Raw genomic sequence first — 15,341 nt, forward strand, 5'->3', positions numbered from 1 at the left:
ACTTTCAGGTTCTTGGCCAACCATGGCGCTCGGATCAGGGCTATCACTTCAGCTCTCTGGGCTGACTGCTGTCCCTCAATCCTTCCTGCCTCTATTACCTGATACTCCTGTCCTACTCTGCGAACTACAGCATACCCTGCTTTAAGTCCTTCTTCATCTCTGTGGCAGCATCCATCTGTGAACCACTCCTCTGCTCCTGCTATGGGTTCCGCTTTTAGATCCTTTCTCACTTTCTCTTCAACCTGGGCTTTCTTCACGCAATCATGTGGTTCCCCTGACCCCATTAAATCTGCCATATTAATGCCTTCATGTGTGAATGTCAGGTTAGGTGCATCTAAAACTTTGCTCAACCTCTGTTGTTTCAGTGGGGTCATTGTGAACGCCTGTGAGTTCACATAAGCCACTACACTGTGTGTGGTGAGCACTTTCAGTGGGTGTTCCTTACTATGTGTGCTGTTTTCTGGATGATTTTTGCGACCCCTGCTGCGTGTCGTGTGCATGTTGGGTGTCTTGCTTCTATTGGGCCCAGTTTTATGCTAACATACATGAGCACATCTCTACTCCCCTTTTTCTGAAACAATACACCATTTACAATGTCATTTGTTTCAGAAACATCCAGGTAGAATGGTTCATCGTAATTTGGCGTGGCCAAATCAGTGGCCCTCGACAAATCCTGCTTCAGTGAAATGAACGCGGACTCTGTGGCGGTGTCCAAGACAACTCAGCCCTCAGGTTTCGAAAGCCGACTTTCTTAATCAGGTCCCTTAAAGGGGCGGTTTTACCTCATGTAGTTTGGAATGAACTGTCTGCTGTAACCTGTCAAACCTAGAAAAGAAAGCAATTCTTTCACCGTTCGTGGTTTGGGATGTGTGAGAATTTGGTCTCTGTGTGTGCTCATTAACCCCACAGATTTGTGTGCAATCACCCGGCCCAGAAAAGTTACCTCCGGTCGGACCAGCTGCAGTTTTTCTTTACTGACCTTGAAGCCGCATTCTGCCAGTCGATTCAACACTGCGAGCGAGGCTGCCGTACACGCCCGCCACGGAAGGAGCTGCAATTAGGAGGTCATCAACATACTGGATTAATGTGCAGCCCTCAGGCAATTGACATGGTGACAGGGCTTCTTTCAGCACCTGATTGAAAATGCCTGGGGACAGTGCAAAGCCCTGTGGCAACCGTGTGTATCTGAACTGTCTGCCTCTGTATGTAAATGAAAAAATGTCTCTGAGTGACTCGTGCAGTGGAAGACAAAAGAAGGCATTAGCCAAATCAATACAAGTGAACCATTTCTGGTCCCATGTAATTGCAGTGAGAGCTGTGTATGGGTTAGGCACAGGAACAGTTTCAGTGCGTAGTATGGCATTAATAGCTCTCAAATCATGTGCCATTCTGTATTTCCCCGCCCCTGTTTTTCAACTGGTAAAATAGGCGTGTTCCAGTATGAGTGTGATGGTTCTAACACCCCTACCTGCAACAGCCCTTCAATGGTTTCTGCAATACCTCGTCAGCCTCTGGTTTGTGCCTGTACTGTGGTTTATTGATGGGCGCATCCGACTTCAGCTCGAAAAGAACAGGTGAACAGGAAGCCAAACCCACATCAGTTGGCCCTCTGGACCACAATGTGTCAGGCAGTTTGGGGAGTTCAGCCACCGCGCTCTGGATGATCTGTTTTCTCTCTGCCATGTGTTCTGGAAATTTCTTTGTGTTCTAAAATCACAGCATCGTTAGACCAACAAAGTATACGATAAATTTTACATTTAGGAGCATACCAAACATTTGAATTTTATGCGTATTTTGCCACCAAGAGTTGTCCAGCGCCCGCTTGACCATTGGCCCCAGTTCTCGTGCCTCATGACCAACATGGACCGCCAAAGTAATGTGAGGGGCTGAATCCTCTCCCACATTGTACCAGGGCAATTGTTCATCCGTTAATTTGACAGCCACGGCGACACCTTCTGGTCCAATGTAAATATTGTGTGTTTTTACATTCCAAGTTTCTCCTCTAGATCACTCTCAAATTGTTCCCTATAGGTGTCGCCTTCTTCCTTATCATAAAAAGGGTGACGTGGTAAGGATCTCTAGGCTCAGAGTAGACGGCCAAGCTCATTATCCAGGGTCTCCATTGCTGGTATGTTCTCAGAATGCCTTCCTCCACCAGTCGTCCCCAGTATATTTCTGCTGTGGACTGCTCAGGGTCTCTGACCAGATATTGAGTCTTTGAAGGCGATCCCAGGCACGGAATTCTTTTCCTCCTGGCAGAGAGACCGTCAGGCCGCCTGCCGAACACATAATAGTTGCTCCCAGTTTCACAAGCAGATCCCTGCCCATGAGATTTACAGGCACCTGTGGTGACACCACATATCGGTGTTTCAAAGTCTGTTTTCCCAGCTGCGTCAAAGCTGGATCAGTCAGTGGCAGAGTCATCGAATCCCGGAGAAACCCACAACACTGACTGTGCTATTTGAAAGCATTGCACAGTCAGGTGTGTCTCTCAATGTGGAATAAGTTGCTCCAGTGTCCACCAGGAAGGGTAGTTCTGTACCTTCCACGGTCATCGACAGCATGGGTTCTGCCGCACCCACACTGTTCGGTCCCTCCGGCGGCGCCAGTATTGCTCCCGTCCCAGCCCCAGTCAGCGACTGGATACTGGGCGACAGGCGCTGCACTGGGATTCGGAGCCTGGTGCGCCCCTGCACGCAGCTCCTCCTCTGATGTTTCCGCGTGCCTGGGGTTGATAGCCTCGTCCTGCGCAGTTGCGGGTTGCCGCAAGGCATCCTCTGGCCCAGTGCCCCTCCTGTCCACAAAGGAAGCAGCAGTTCCCACTGTAGTTGTTACCTGGAGACCCCAGAGGCCGAGCTCTTAGTCCGCTCCTGCCGGATCCACCACGCCCCCTTTGCGAACCACCGTCCCCCAATTCCCAGCGGGTCTACGTTGCCCTGGTGCATTCACGGGCCAGCGGTCATCAGGATAGAGATCTGGATCCAAATCCGCCAGTCAGGCACCGGATCAGCCCCGGCCTTGCCACCATGATTTTTTTTGCTTTGTTCTTTCATTTCCTTTTTCTTACTGTCAATTTTGTCGCTGCGGCTTCCCCAACTGTAACCTGACAAGTTGAGCCTGGGCTTCCTCGAGCTCTTTCTTTTGTTTATTCACCGAATCCTGTTCCTGCTGGAGGCGATGCACCACATGCCTCTCCCACTGCACAGAGTCTGCCACTGCAAAGTCTGGATTCTTCTCTAAGTCTGCTGTGACCTGCTTTGGCAGTCCTGCTAGAACGGCGGAACGGAACCACGCCCGACTTTCGCCCTCCTTACCTGGATGAATGCCTGTCTCCATCAACCACTGCTCCTTAGCTTTAGCTAAGAACTCCCCTGGTGTGTCTTTAGGGTCCCAAATTATCTTAGGAATCGTGCCGGTGTGCGTGTTGGATACTTTTCACGAACAGCATCAAACAGGGCACTTTGGACCTCAGCAAGAGCGAGGTCATTAGCATACGTAGTGGTGCCAGCTACCCCTCTACATCAGCTAATCCTCCCCAGGAGGCAGCGTCCCAGCGACCCCGCGAAAAATCACCGAGAAAAGCTCCTCTGCTTCGGTCAGTGTGGTCAGTTTCCTCAGCCAGCTAGCCCCTCCTTCTGTAATGGGCGGAAGTTGTTTAACCAATGCTTCCAAATCTCTGATTTTATATGTTCTATACACTGGTTCACCACATGAACCAGACATCAGAGGCATATTCAGTTGTCCCTCCTGTACTCCTCTATCAAAAATTACTCTTCTATTTTTCTTCACCTGTGTCTTTCCTTTGATGGCCCAAACATTGATCTTCTCCGACCTGGAGGGCCTGCTTCTGTTTTCCGCCTTCATCCTTTTTTTACTTCATGCGGTTTCTCAGCCTTATGCTTGGACCTGGGTCTGACTCAACTTCTCCCTCTTCAGCTGCTTCTTCTTCATCGCCATCCTCCTCTTCATCACTCCAGGAGACCCCATCCTCCATTTTATCCTTTGACCAGTCCTTAAGCATTTTCCTCTTCGCCAGTTCCAATGCTTTGAACACCTTCAGCAATGCCTCAGGCTCCTCATACATAGGACCATGCACTTCTCCTTCCCAGCGTTCCCGTCGGGCATTATTTCTGCTCCACCCGATCTCCTCATCTGGGCCTGTCCTTCCCTCTGCGGACCTGGCGATCCCTTGTGCTTGGGCCGGGCTCCCAGCTCCATCGGGGCCCCCCCTCTCGGTGTGCATCCCCTCCTCCTGTCTGTCCTGTCTTAGCTGATCCAACAGGTGTTTCTCGGACGGCGTCAGCCTATCACTCCTAATTCCCCTTGGTGGCGAGGTTGGGCCTTCATCTGCAGCTGAGGCCTCCAGTCTCCCACCTTCACTAAAGGGCTGATGCCCCCTGCTCTTACTTCTTCCTCTTGTCTCCTTATGTGTCCACCAGTGTATTCAACATTCACCACTCCTCCCAGGACTGTTCCTGTTTTTCCTCCAGGCCCACAAGACCTGTCCTCCATCCAAAGTCATCACCGGCATGACATAGGGTGGGGGTGGGGCACTTGGCATTAACGCAGCCCATGGGTATATTTTGGGTGTTGAGGGTCTAGCAGTTTCCTCTGTTTTTGTGGTCAAGTTCCTCATTTGCTCCTCCAACTTCTTATTTTCCTCTTTCAGTTGTTTTACTGAGGCCATTATACTCACCATCTCCCCGCTCTGGCCGTGTCATCCTCCTTCATCCAAGATTTTGCGGCATTCCACAAAAACAACCACTTAGAGCACTTATCATGCATCTCTCTGAGGTCCTTCATTTCTGCCTTGGTCTTTCTATTCACTGAGTGACCCACAGACTCCTCTTCCAGTTGCTTCAGTTGTTCTTCACATCTTTTCCCTTCCGCTTGAAACACCAAGCTCAGAGCTATTTCATCACTCAATTTCTTTTGTTGAGATGTGATGAGCTTACTTACCTCAAGCTCCATAACCTGACATTCTTTTTCAGCCGCTTTTAATGTTCCAGCATTAGCCAGTCGAACAGCTTTCTTCAGCTGTTCAAGCTGAGCCTTCAAGGGCTTATACCCTTTTATTTCACCAGAGGTCGCCCTGTCACCCATTCTGCCACACACTCACTCACCTCCTCCTATGACGTTTTCTAGCTCCACCTCCTCAGTTACTCTGTTGTACTTCACTTTCGGTTTCCACAACCCGTCTCACCACTCTGACAGCCGCTTCCTCGTCTTCTCCTGCTTGGTGACACACAGAGTTTAACCCAACTTATCATAAGCCATCCGTGACTTGACCACCCGCTCATCACAACACACTTCATCTGTTCTGACCCGGTTCCACCTTTACGCCCTCATCCAAGCATGTCAAACTCGGCACCCATCTCTGCCGCTTCCACCAGGGAGACAAGAAACTCCGCCGCGTTAGATGGCACCCACCCCGGGTTATTTTCATTGTCCGCTAACTCCATTAATCCCGTAAACAATAGCAAACATTTATTTACATACTCATCCAAATCATCTAACTCAACTGTTGCGGATATGGACACTTCATACGGGGCATTCTCCGTTTCTCCATGGCAAACACAGTTAATTTCAAACACCCCTTCCACGAGTGAAATATCCACTTTACAGAACGCCTCCAACAGCATTTCGGTTATTTTCCAGCTGATTGTTCCCTATATAAACCTCAAGTCCAGATTAACACCCTTCAATTTTAAACCTTATTATTTCAACCAACCAACCCGTTTTTATTTTATGTTATTTTTTGTTTTTTGCTTTTACTGGTAAATTAACACCAACTCCCCTCTATTGTATAACTCTTCTATTCCTAATAAGTCCACTTTATTGCGTGCTCATTTCACTGTGATTTTTCTTTTTTTTTTTTTTTTCCACTCAATCCTGTACTTTTATATCTATTAATCTGTCACGCTTATTAGTGGCTCATGATTGCTTAAGGCTTATGTCTGAACTTGACCACCGAGCCGGAGTATCATTCGATCCTAACAGGACGACCACTCCATTTTCTCTGGGTCAAGACAGCTCATTTGTCTTTAACAATTCTCTAGTGATATGTCAGCCTGCTACAGCCCAACATTATTATATGGCCAGGTGCTTAACAAACTCAAATCATCCTATTAAACTTTGTGTACTATATCTTATCTTCACAATTTAATCTCAAAAGGTCATCAAAATTTTTTTTTATAATCAGTCCTATCACTACAACATGGGCCGCAGTGAGTTATACTTAAATGCACCATGTGTTATTATGGACAGTAAAATTTGACCGGTTTCTCAAAGGTACTTATTTGTTTATTTAAGCCTCAGGTAAAACACAAGAAAACTCAAACGTCAATATCACCCGTTATGTATTGCCTAAATTAAAACAGCTTTAACTTCAAATCATCCAGCTTTGCATCACAACAACATTCAAAACCCAGCTCATCAATACCATCATTGCAGCAATGAAACAAAACCCCATGTATATCCCCATACAAACAAAGCAACGTAATATTTACAGTCAGTTAACCATATGTATAAATCATGCTTATGACCTAAAAAACACTTTAAACCAAAACAGAGATCCTTGTGCGTTTCACAGCGGCCAACTCATTTGCATATGTTCGTACTTTCACCGTCCGTTACCCGGTCCAGTGGTACTCTATGTCAAAGGGACTAAAGGCATGTTGGCAGAACGATAAAAACGCAGTGGCAGCTTCACCTGGATCTCTTTCGTGTGTCTCAATGTATTTTTCCAAGCACCGGAATATCAGGAAACTACGAAACAGAAAGCTAAATAACTCTAATTGTGACCTCCCTATATCTGCGGATACGGTAAAACCATAATGGTTCTCCGGCGCCAGCCCAACAAATGCATCTCATATGAATCACACTCCCGTTCGTGAATATTCAATCTGACAAGATCCAGAAACAAACATCCTTTTTATCTTAAGAAAAATCAAATCACAGTTCATATATTCTATCTCAAAACTCAGCAAAACAGTCATACACTCATGTCAAAAATTAAGACTTTACTCACAAAATGGTAATAAACAAAACCAGCATTTTAAATACACGCATTCAGCAATACATAACAATTTCTATAAACTCCCCAACACTCTAGGGATTTCGCAGCCACGTTCTTTATTAAACAACTGTTCAAACTCCTTCGTGCACTCACGTTAGCAGCCGTTTCATTTACATAGACACAGGTTATGTGAAAATAACTCACAGAGCTGCAGCATTCTCTCCCTCAGTCAAACTCATCACGCACTCACACACTTAAACGGTGACCCTTAAGCTCGGTCACTGATCACCCATTCACCACATTTAATTCGACTCTATTTATCTTCTCATAATATGCAAAACCAACCTCTTAGTTACAGATATTTTAGCAAAATTTTTTAAACAATAGTTACACATTCACTCCACTCGAAACCGAAAGCGATAGTCATTATGAGCGTCACTGCTCCTCATTTACATAGACACACACCATCTAAAAAAAGAAGTCAGCAGGCTGATACAGAGACTCCCTTCAGCCGAGGATTTCTTACCATTATATTATTATCTTACAGAGACGTCCTTATTTTTTACAACTGCACAGATTTTTTAGGCCTCTTAGCTCCTACCAATTTCGAAAAATATAACATAACGGCTTCAACCGATGAGTCCCAGACTTTTTGTGCTCAATTCACCAGGGCGGTCCCAGACTGTCCTGTCCAGATTTCTAAACCTAACTCAATTTGCCAGCATGCCCAATCAAGCGCAAGAATAGGGGACTTGAACCCCTAGCAATTTCGGAGTTTCCCAACCTCTCCCCCGTTGTCGACGGTACTATCCCTACTGTCCTAGTAGGCCTAAGGTCAGCGTCCTGCCTTAGTGCAAGCGTTACCAAGGAGAAAATGCGCTTCTTAACAGACGCCGCTGTCGTTCTAGAAAAATTTATAATGATTTAAAACAACAATCTACATCCAGAGCCGGATAAGATTGAGGCAGATCTCCCGTTGTGGACATAAGGGACTTGAACCCACGAACTGACCATCACACGTAGATCAAATGACCAACGGGGCTTCACCCCCCACCATAATCAAATTCCCTACCACACTAAAATTCTCTCAGTACTGTCCTTTATTAGTCTTCATTATCCTTATTTCAACCGATATGCTCATGAGATTACAATCAGAATCAAATCAAAACAGACATTCATCAGTAACTTTCAGTGAGTAGACTTTCTAATTTTGTTGTGTTCAATCTGACACTTTTGGAAATTCACTTCAACAGGTAGTGTCTTACCTTTTTTTTAATTCGCCGCGAATGTCCCTCACTTCCACCACTGATTTCCGCCTGTCCGCCTGACCACCTCGGACCCTGTCCAGCGCCTCCCTGGTCTTGTCCTCACTCCAACCACCGGAACGAGCCCCCAAAATGTTAAGGTTCAAAAGTTGGAGAAAAGGAGTACGGAGGGCTCACAAGCAAATAACAACTCTGGTCCGGAAGATGTGGTCAAAGCAAAGATTTATTGATTACACGCTGGAGTCCGAAGCTGGGCAAAGTCAGCAATCGAACTGAACTCACGATGATTAAACAAAGGTTTTATATGGGTACAATAACAAAGCCCCCTCTTTGCAAAAATAGACAAAGTACAGCTTACATCACTTAAACCACAAAATGTTCCTGCTAACTTTAACATAGTTTTACAGAACATCACGTCTCATCTCCATCCCGGTGTCGCCCCACGTACGCTTCCTTATCTTCCTGTAGATCAGGTATACTTCCTGTAAGCCTCTGACAATCCGCCGGCACAATTTGCAATTGCAGCAAAAACACATCTTGACTTCTTACCTACCAAAATAGATCTGTTATGGTGTGTGTGTGTGTGTGTGAGTGTGTGTGTGTGTGGGCCCTGCTGTGTAGGCTATGTATGTGTCATGACCCCGCTTTGCACCTTTGCCTCACACTGCTCGTCTTAGCCAGACATAGGCCTGTGCACATACACAGCTAAACTCTGTGTGATTTCTAGGGTAAATGTCACACTCGAACCATTAAGGAAACTTACTCAACAGATATAAGGTATAAATGATAAAAACTTAACTCTTAACTTTAAAGAATATAAGTAATAAAAGATAAAAATCACTCCAGGCGTCTGTAAGCAGGTGTGTTGCCATTCCTTTCAGAGCTCCTGTCCTCCTCACCGTGTATTGGCTGATCCTTAACGCCTGCCAAGAGTTTCTGACCTTCACTTGACCAGGAGCCACAGCTCTTTAATAAGCTCAAATGCAATCATGTGTAAAAGATTAAAATCATTTTCATAACAAAAGTTCTCTCTTCTCAGATGTACCAATATGTTTGCTCGTCTCTACTACAGTTCAATCATTGAAAATTACACTGATCAGCATGCTTTGTGGAAATTACAGATTACATCATGGCAAAAGCATTTTCCAGACCTCTCATGGCTTAATAGAGAAGGCCTCTTTCTGCTTCAGAGGCAGATAAATCTGACCGTCGTCAGCATAGCAGTGGAAGGATATTCCATGCCTTCTGAGGATGGTTCCCAGGGGCTGTAAATATAATGAAAAAAGCAGAGGCCCTAAAAATTGAGCCCTCTGGGACCCCAGACTGAAAAGTGGCAGAGGAAGACTCATACCCTAAAAGTTAACACTAAAAGTTCTGTCACCAAGATAAGACCTAAACCATTTCAAAGCAGTACCACGAATGCCTGCAAGATGGTGCAAGCGAGACAGTAAAATGTTGTGGTCTACAGTGTCAAAGGCAGCTGTTAGGTCAAGGAGGACAAGAACAACATGATTACCAGAGTCACAGGTAAGGAGGATATCATTAAAAACTTTAAGAGTGCTGACTCCGTGCTATGAAAGTTTTTAAACCTGATTGAAAGACCTCCAGGATACCATTCTCATTTAAAAATCCATCAATTGGCAATGTACAATTTTCTCTAAGATTTTAGACATAAAGGTCAACTTGGAGATAGGTCTGTAGTTAGCCAATACAGTGTGGTCCAGGGCAGGTTTCTTAAGCAAGGGTTGTACTACCGCATGCTTAAAATTAGCAGGGACTACACCAGATATTAAACTGCTGTTTATAACAGTAAGAACAGCCTGGCCTATGCTAGGAAAAATCTCCTTAAAAACTGTGTGGTGGGACAGGATCATTTGGGGAACCAGAGGGCCTCAGGTGGCCGACCACATCCTCTAAATAAGAAAGGGACACAGGCTCAAACTGGTTAAAAACAGCAGAGCAAGGGATCAAGACAGAGGGGTCAGACTCAGGGGAAGAAATGAGAGCCCGCGTGGTTGGAACCTTCTCAATGAAAAAACACATAAAATCATTAGACAGTTTATGCGAGGCCTCCAAACAGCCACTTTGTGGAGCATTTAAGACTGAGTCAATAGATTTAAATAACACACGTGGATTGTGACTGTTGGAGGAAATGACCTTAGAGAAATATTTTCTTTTAGCCTCTTTGACTGTATCCTGATAGAGGCACCAGCAGTCCTTTAGGATTTGAAGAGACACCTGCAGTTTGTCCCTCTTCCATCTGCGTTCAGCTCTACGACACTCCCTCCTCACAGCCCGAGTGGCGTCATTAAACCAAGGGTCAGTTTTAGCCTTGGGCTTCCTGGTTTTTAATGGTGCCACAGAGTCCAGAATAGTAAGGCAAGAATATTGAAACCAGGAGCTGAGGATCTCTGTGTCCAAGGGAGTACGATCGGCGGGGATAGACAGCTGGTTAAAAGCAGTTGAGAACTGGGCAGCAGTGAAAGGGTTAATAATCCGACAGCGGCGAACAGGAGCGCTGGTTTGAACTGTAGTGCGTGAAAACACAGCATCAAATAATACAGCCATATGGTCAGAGAAAGCAGTGTCAGTCACTTCCACGTTAGACACAGGTAGACTGTGTGACAAGATCAGGTCTAGTGTGTGTCCGTGTTCATGTGTGGGACCAGGTACGGACTGGACCAGATTAAAAGAGTCAATGAGGCTTAAAAACTCCTTCACCAAAGGTTTATCAGGGCAGCAGACATGGATATTAAAATCTCCCACAATAAGAACGTGATCGTAGTTGGGCATAATCCCAGCTAGAAATTCTGAAAGGTCATTTATGAAATTCTTATTGTATTTAGGGGGACGATAAATAACAGCAAAGAGCACAGAGTTAGAGCGATTAACTTCAAAACACGTGAGCTCAAAGCTGGAAAACGAGGGCTGTAAAACACACTGTTTACATTTAAAATCCTTTTTAAAAACAACCGCCGTACCTCCTCCTCTCCCTGATGTCCTTGGTGTGTTAAAATAGGAACAACCCGCTGGTAAAAGTTCAGATAAAGTACTGGACTCACCAGTATTAAGCCAAGTCTCCGTGACACACATGAAGTCCAGTTTCCAGGAGATGAATGACTCATTCAGAATAAAAGATTTGTTCACCAGCGATCTGGCGTTTACCAGCCCAATCCTGACAGGAGCCGGGGATGAGGTATAAGCCCCAGCGGCACAGGAGTCCGACACAGTGGCCTCAGATTGCGGAGGTTCGCCCGGCGCACGTTGAGCCGGGGAGGACAGGGGTCACGGAGCGGCGCGTCATCCTGGCAGACCACGGGGATGAGACAGGAATCCACGGGGTCCAGGAAACGTCGGTGCACAAAAACTCCAGGAAATAATCTCTGTATTCCTTTGACCGTAGTGGGGTGGTGCGCTAAAAAGATCTTGAGTTTAACCAGCCGACCACTGCGCCTACCCCGACGTCTTCGCCGGGGAGGTAGCATGACTGCACAGCATAGGCAAGTTGGGATATGTGACAGCAGCGGACACCATGAATTCTGACCTCCGTTAGAAAATGGAGCTGTATTTTGTCCAGAACTTCGGAGGTTCAGAAGCGATTGGCGATCGTACACCAGTAATGACCCGATTTCTTGAGTGACACACGACAGGAGCAATATAAAAACAAACAAAACTGACAGCGACAGACGACAGCAAAAAGGGCCTGCTTTGAGAACAGCCAGTCGTGGTTCCCAAACTGAAGAAGTTGCCAGGTCTAGTAAAAGGCTACACTTGGAGCATAATTGCTCAGTAGTGTCATGTTTTCAGTGTAAGAGGACAACTAACCCTGAGCTGCCGCTGGTTGACCATTTCTCAGGTCCTCAAAATGACTTGCAGGGGGACAGATCATGTATAAAACCACCACTCAGACCTGCACCCCTTGCTAACAAACATGCCTGTACCCATGACCTGAGGAATCGTCTGCAAAGTGTTTCTGTAAGGCCCACTAGATGCCTGCTGGGTTCTCCACATGTGATGGTTCAAAGCCCTGGTTATCACATGGGACACTGTTTCGAGGGTCTGGGGCCACTCTCTGTCAATGTTTTGAACCCATGGAGATGGGGTTGGCAGTTTCCGCAGGCAATGCCTAACCGTTACTATGGGGTTTGGTAGGTGGAAAGCCTACAGTTTTGGTGGTGCAACGGTTACGGACTTGATTGTTTTGGTTATTGCAATAGGTAAAACCATTTGACAAACCACGGGTTTGTATTTATGGGAGGGGGTGTTACGACCCTAGCAGGGCCTCCTCCTGAAGGTGCCTGTGTGGGCGTGTCCTACAATCTCTTCTGCCTGAGGTGCCACCTCTCTCTTTTACACAGCTGACTCACATCAGTAATTAAAGGGATTTAAGCCCAGGGATAGGTGAGCTCTGTGCCAGAGTGTCATGTGAATGGTTACAGCCAGTGAGCTGTGTGTTTGGTGTGGTTGCAGCTAGTGAGCTGCTCTTTTTTGATTTACCTTTTACTTTATTGACCTTGAGTTTTGTTTGTTTCCTTAAATGGTGATAGCGGCTTGTCCGTCTCTTTTAGTTGAGCTACTTTAATAAAACTCTTTAATTTAACCCTTTTGCCTCGTCTCCTTTTTCTGACCCGGACACTTTTTGTTACTTCCCCCTCACCGCCTAGACCCCTTAGGGGAACGTAACATACACATTCATGTGCACTCTGCACCATAACTGGGAGACTTTTCCAACTAGGATGTGCTTCAACCTCTATCTCTGCTGCTGCTTCCAAAACTTCTGCTTAGGCAATTGCGGCTGCAGCTTCCTTTTCCAGATTTAAAGCTTCGAGATTAGTTTCTAATCTTGCTTTGTCAACTTTAATGCTGATCTCTCTCTGTGCGAAGGCAACACGTGCATGAGCAGCTTCTGCCTTGGCTCTCGCGTGTGTTGCTGCTGCACTGACAGATGATCTACTTCAATATCTGGAAACTGAACCAGTGCTTTTAACTGATGCTCCGTCTTGAGGAGGCTTTGGTTCCTTAAGTCTTGCACCTTCGGGGTGTGCTTCGTCCATGTTTGTTGACATAGCTTGCTGTCGTAGAGTTCTTTTGCCAGCTGCTAACCGTCTTTTTAACTATCCTGCTCTCCTTGTGTGTGTATGCTAACTCCACTAGAAATAACGCGCGAAGTCAGGATGTAGCGTCCAACTCCTTTTAATTAATAAGTATTTCGTCATGGAGTAAAACTAAAATACAAATGACATAGCTACAATTAACTTAGCATCATTAGCACAACAAAAATAGATTCCAATACACATCCATTAGCGTTAGCACACAACTACTAAAGTATTCATCTACAGCAAATATTTCCACAAAATATACATAAAAATAATCCAACACTTCAATATAAATGAAAATTTACAGACGTTGGTGTCGATGGCACAAACAAAAGGCAGATGTCGGTGGATAAACCTTCCCCACATGTCACCCGCTAGGAACTAAACAAACATGGCTGACTTCCTGTCACTTCCTGAAACTGTTTTTCAAAATAAAACGAATTTCAAAATAAAATTAGCTCACTACAAAGAGCGCATATATTGCAATAAAATTAAGAGCGGAACACTCAAAGTTGTCCTGTGGACAGACTCTCACACCTGAGCTGTGGATTTCTGCAGCTCCTCCAAAGTGACCATGGGCCTCTTGGAAGCTTCTCTGACCAGTGCTCTCCTTACTCAGTCTGTCAGTTTAGGTGGACGGCCATGTCTTGATAGGTTTGCAGTTGTAGAATGCTTTTTCCATTTTTGGATGATGGATTAAACCATGCTCCTTGAGATGTTCAAAGCTTGGGATATTTTTTTTATTACCTAACCCTGCTTTAAACTTATCTACAACTTCATCCCTGACCTGTATGGTGAGTTCCGTGGTCTTCATGATGCTGTTTGTTCACTAATGTTCTCTAACAAAGGTGTATTTATAACAGTGGGGTTTTTTTTCACGTCACGCTGAATGTCACGTTATTGTTTACATGAGATGAATTTCTACAATTGCAGATAGTAACATTAACAGTATTTTTATCTTCAGTTTTTACAGGCTTACATATACACACGCAGTTACTGTCCCTGCATTTAGAAAGGCAGACGCGTCATGGTGTTATTATTTTACGTGTAGTTGTTTTTTCCTGTGTAATAATATTCAACATTGCTATCAATAAATTTTTCAAAAATGCCTCTCTGTGCAAAATGGGTTTAAAAACATAAACAACTGTGGGATACTGTTTGTCCGTGATTTGGACAGGGAGAACAAATTATGGCAGGATCAGCCTGATATTATTTGTACCCCACTGTAACTTTTCTGTATAAAGAGCCAACATCTCCAAAATGTGAGGAGTAGTCATTACAAGAAGTGTTTGTGAACTAAAAATCAAAAATGTGGGATACTGTTTGTCCGTGATTTGGAGAGCCCAGCATGTGCTCCCGATGCAGGGAAAACTAATTCTTTGGCAGAGACCTACCTTGGCACTTGTGCAGGTGAAGCCAAAGGGAAGATATGCTTCACCATATTTTCTAGTCATTGGCTTGGCAGGAGGTAGGTTTGGAAACATACTTAGCGATGCTTTATCTTCTGCTTTGTGTTTGTGTAGGAGCCCTGTCAAAAACCTGTCCATTATGCTAGCAGTGTCCAAGCGTTTTTGTTTTTTTTTTTGTTGTTGTTCTCTTCATACCGCGCCCCCCAATGCAATGGCTCTGCGCCCCCAGGGGCAGGCCCCACACTTTGGGAACCTCTGATTTATAATGACACACAGGTGAACTCTATTATCTCAATAGGTGACTTCTGAAGGCAATTGAATGTACTGGATTTAGTTTGGGGTATCAGAGTATAGGTGGCTGAAAACAAATGCACGTCACACTTTTCAGATTTTTATGTGCTCATTTTCATACCACTTCACAATTATGTGCTACATTGCATTGGTATATCACAGAAAATATCAATAAAAAACAGGTGACAAAATGTGTAGAAGTTCAACGGCTATGAATACTTTTTAAAGGCACTGTAAGCTCGTACTTTGTTCAGTTTAATCA

Source organism: Oreochromis aureus, linkage group 3 (genome assembly GCF_013358895.1).
Source record: "Oreochromis aureus strain Israel breed Guangdong linkage group 3, ZZ_aureus, whole genome shotgun sequence".
Classification (NCBI taxonomy): domain Eukaryota; kingdom Metazoa; phylum Chordata; class Actinopteri; order Cichliformes; family Cichlidae; genus Oreochromis; species Oreochromis aureus.